The sequence below is a fragment of the Suncus etruscus genome, chromosome 4 (genome assembly GCF_024139225.1).
Source record: "Suncus etruscus isolate mSunEtr1 chromosome 4, mSunEtr1.pri.cur, whole genome shotgun sequence".
Taxonomy (NCBI): domain Eukaryota; kingdom Metazoa; phylum Chordata; class Mammalia; order Eulipotyphla; family Soricidae; genus Suncus; species Suncus etruscus.
In genome coordinates this window covers 112,239,989-112,244,810 of record NC_064851.1, presented here as the reverse complement: position 1 = coordinate 112,244,810, position 4,822 = coordinate 112,239,989, and the positions used below count along the sequence as shown (strand labels likewise).

Genomic DNA, 4,822 nt, shown 5'->3' with positions numbered 1-4,822 from the left:
TTTAACTTAATTTAACTTATTTGAGATAAATGACTTATTTAATGGATAATACTCATCTAGAAGTCTGTCACTTATAATGAAAAGATTTTAATGAGAAAGCAGTTAGGATAGAGATTGATGAATTTAATAAAATTAGCCATAATTGGAAAATTAAATTCTTAGAAAAGGTAACAAATAATGTCTGCTTGCATGGACTGTTATTGTATATATTAGAGCATAGTTCTGGTGATGTCTAATGTCTCAGAAAATGGAGTATCTATAGTTATTATAATAAGCAGCAAAATGACGGTGGATATTCTATTTATTTATCTATCTATCAGTATATCTTATCTAGCATTCTGTCTGTCTATATCAATTTTTACTCGAAACCTGAGAGCTAAGACATATATTCTGATTATTTTGTGTTAGCAAGTTTTTCCTCAATACTATTATATGATCATTATTTTGAAACATCTCTTTTTATGTTGCACAATTATTTGTACTCCACAAAATGAATTTGTATTCAGAGGGATACAAGGTGCATCCCAGCCACTTTTGTTTCAGTTATATTGAAAACTTTTTTCTTTAAATTTGAGTCTTTTTCTTTGGCCTATGAACATTTTGAAAATATTTCCTCAGTGACAGAAATCCCCATTAGCACTGAAAATATACAAAATATGACAGAAGAAACTTGAGACCAGAGTGATAGTGCAGTGGGAGAGCATTTGTCTTCCATGCAGCTGATCTAGGACAAACCTCAGTTCAGTTCCCAGAGTCCCATATGGTCCCCCAAGCCAGGAGCCATTTCCGAGTGCATAGCCAGGAGTAACCACTGAGATTCACTGGGTGTGGCCCCAAACCAAAATAAACCAAAACAAGTAAACCAAATAAAAACTAGTCATTCGTTATCATAATTATCATCACAAAACATGTGCTCTGCCATTCTCTGGACAATAAATAGTTCATTTCTTATTTAAGCACTTAAGAAAAATATGGTAAGTGAAGAAATTTTGATTTTATAATTTAAATGACCAATATAAAATATATTAATTAGTATATGTAAAAATGCTAATGTGTATTTTAGCTATACCGAGTGTTTTAAACACACATTTAATATATAATGTAAACAGTTCTCTGAAAAATTTTAAAGAAAACATTTAAAATATTATGATCATTATAATTAGAAACTGGACTATCATATCTCAAGTAGTATTCTTACACTTTTTTACAAATTATGAATATAATTGAAATTATATTTGGGAAGAATTAGTGTTTTAATGAGGAAGCTGCTAACCTAGGTACATAGCTTTAACCTACTTTACTATGTTGATTTGTCAATAATACTAAAGTAATAGAAATAACAGTATATAGGGTAAAATGATGAGATTTCAAACATTGTGAACTCTTGGGCCTGGAGTGAGCACAGCAGGTAGGGCATTTGCCTTGCATGCGGTAGACCTGGGACCAACCCAAATTTGATAACTGACTTCCTATATGGTTCCCCGAGCCTTCCAGGAGTGATTTTTGAGCACAGATCCAGCAGTAACTTCTGAATGCAGCCAGGTTGGTCCCCAAAACAAAACAAAACATAAAACCCTAAAACTTGGAATCTATTATGTTATCTATTATGCTGAGTGAAGTAAGTCAGAGGGAGAGAGAAAGATGCAGAATGGTTTCACTCATTTATGGGTTTTAAGAAAAATGAAAGACATTTTTAACAGTATCTCAGAGACAAGAGAGATGAGGGCTGGTAGATGCAGCTCACCACATAGAATAAAAAGTGCAGTTAGAGAAATAACTACACTGAAAACTATCATAACAATATGAATGAATGAGGGAAGTAGAAAGCCTGTCTCAAGTATAGCTGTGGGGGGGTGGGGAGGAGGGAGATCTGGGAAATTGGTGGTGGGAATGCTGCACTGTGAAGGGGAGTGTTCTTTACATGACTGTAATCATACAACTATAATCACATTTGTAATCACAGTGTTTAAATAAAGATAATTAAAAAAAACCAAAATTTTCAAAAAAACATTGGAAACTCTTCTGATACTTAAATAGTATGTTTTTGTTTGGTTTGGTTTTGGTTTTGGTTTTTGGGTCACACCCGGCTGGGGTTACTTCTGGCTCTATGCTCAGAAATTGTTGAAGAGATAATACAGTAAGTAGATCGCTTGCTATGCATGTAGTCAAATTGATTTTGATCTCAAGCATACACATGATTTCATGAGCACTGCCAAGAGTTAATTCCTGAGAGGAGAGACAAGAGCAAAGCCTAAGTATCACTTGGTATGAACTTCCAAATATAAAGATTAAAATCTTAGGTAATATCATATGCAATGTTATTCAGTTAGTTAAAGTGAATATTAGTCAGAGATAAATAATTACATAATTTTGAAAAATGTATTTTGAGGATGGAATTCATGTTTTATCAGTTATTGAAAACATATTAATTAGCATATCTTATGCAAATACAAAATGAGAGTGAAGCTATGTATCGTTCCTTCAAACCTAAATGTGAGTCAAGTTGGGTGCATTATTCTAGATGAAGCCTCCATTTCATTCAGTCTTGTCACAATATCCCACCACTGTCTTTGGCCCTGAGAGTTTCTTGTGATATGTCTGCTGTAAATAAAAATATGAAATGCTTCACGAATGAATTTGCATGTCATCCTTGCTCAGGGGCCATGCTAATCTTCTATGTATTGTTCCAATTTTAGTATATGTGCTTCCAAAGCGAGCACTATTTTTAATATTCTAAACCAAAGCTAGTACCATAGATATAGAGAAAAGCATTTGGCTATCGGATCTGCAGAGTATCCAGAGTGACTTAAGATAATTTGATTACTACTATGGAAGCCTGTCTAGAGTACAGCAGGGGTAGGGTGGGGAGGAGGGAGATTCGGGACATTGGTGTTGGGAATGTTGCACTGGTGATGGGGTGTGTTCTTTACATGACTGAAACCCAACCACAATCATGTTTGTAATTAAGGTGTTTTAATAAAATACAAAAAAAAAGATTAATTCTATAGAATAGTATGATGTGGTATGATATGCTTTGCGATGATGTGTTATTGTGTACTGTAGTACAGAGTAATATTGTATGCTACTGTATAGTATTATATAGTATAGTAATGAGTCATGGTGTGCAGTATATTGTAATGTAATATAGCATAGCATAACATAGTATAGTGTAACATAGCATGTATTATTTTAGTGCAGTAGAGTGTGGTGTAGTTTGATTTAGTATAGTTTAGTGTATTACAGCATAGTGTAATATAGTGTGGTATATTATAGTGTATAATTGTATAGTATTGAATAACAGTGTAGAATAATGGTATAATGAACTACAGTATATAATATCGTGTAGTGTACTATTAAATAGTATAGCAGAGCATAGTGTGGTGCAGTATATTATATTATAGACAGCATAACAGCATAGCACATTTCAGTAACATTTTACAGTAGAGGCATACAAAAGTGTCTTTATTTTTTCAAACTTAAAGGAATATTCAAATGGAGTACCAATGATAAAAATATATATAGCTACGTGCACCAGTAATTTGAAAAACAATAGAAAAGCCAAATGTATTTTCTCTGTATAAAAGTTTGTGTAAACACCTTGTTTATATTTATAACCTCATACTGGGACATATGATCATGGTTAATTTCAGCATTTGTGTTAGATTGTTATCTAGAATGGGAGCTCATGGCAAGTTTGTTTCCCTGCACTTCCCTAGTGCTACTTCAGAGGTTATATAATTCCCCTAAAGAGGATAAGAAGTACTTTAAAGTATAAGGCACTTATATGTTGCATGATATATTTCTGAAACTTAACTGAAAATTAAGGAACACTATGAATGTGCCAAAGGTATGTGCAACTCTCGAATTTATTTAAAATATATGCTAGTGTGTTTATGTATAATATGTTGAAATTGATGAACACAGAATAAAATGTAACTTTTCCTATTTTCCTATGCATGTATTCTACAATTCATTTATAAAGAAGTGAAGCACTTAGTTTTTATGGACATACAAAATTATCCACAACATGATTTTTCATCGCATTTCATATATTGAGGTGTATTTATAATGGTTTTTTTTACCCAAATATTTCTGTTATTTGTGTGTGTGTGTTTTGGAGCAATGAGCATTACTGCTCAGCTTCTGCATTATTGTCAGCTTCTTCATACAGCAACCAGTGTTCTCAAGAGATTTATGTCATTAACTAATTCCACTCTAATGCCAAACTACTATCTTTACTTTTCTTTGTATGTTTTTTAATTTTCAAAACATTAATTCTGATGGTGAGACACAGTAAGCAGTTACTTGAGGCCAACATTGTATAAGCCCAACTTAGGGTGCAGACAGTACAGTGAAATTTCCACCCCTAAACTCCTTTGTTCTTCCATAATGGTTGTGTTTAAGGCTGAAGTTCTTGAGGACCCTGTTATCACTGCTCTAGCAGTGATTGTTTCTGCTTTGCTGTAGATGGTTCTCATAGCCTTCCAAATCCAGAATTCCAAACACATTTTCATTCTCTTGAAGGTAAGAGTCTCCAGTAGAGACATAAAATCTCCAGATTGCTTTGATGTAGATTTTATTTTGAGATTTTGAGACACATTTTCTACAAAAAGGACAGTAAGTAGTTGATTGACTAGGCACATGCTCGTGTTCACCTACACAGACCAGGGAGCTCTCCTCTAGGACCAGCCGTTTTTACCAGACAACTTTTTTTTTTTAATCATAGTTATATATGGACAGATATCCAGATTCCCCAGTTGAACTAAATACTTGCTTGGGGGACTTTCAGGAACACTATAGACACCTGACAGTGCTTCTGAAA

The 4,822-nt window shown here is 33.4% G+C and overlaps 1 non-coding gene across 1 annotated transcript; it reads right to left on the bottom strand.

Annotated features, from left to right (window-relative positions):
• Positions 1 to 2,609: 2,609 nt before the first annotated feature.
• Positions 2,610 to 2,720, bottom strand: LOC126007351 (U6 spliceosomal RNA). The gene has a single exon (XR_007494931.1). It is a non-coding gene; the product is annotated as a U6 spliceosomal RNA (small nuclear RNA).
• Positions 2,721 to 4,822: the final 2,102 nt, after the last annotated feature.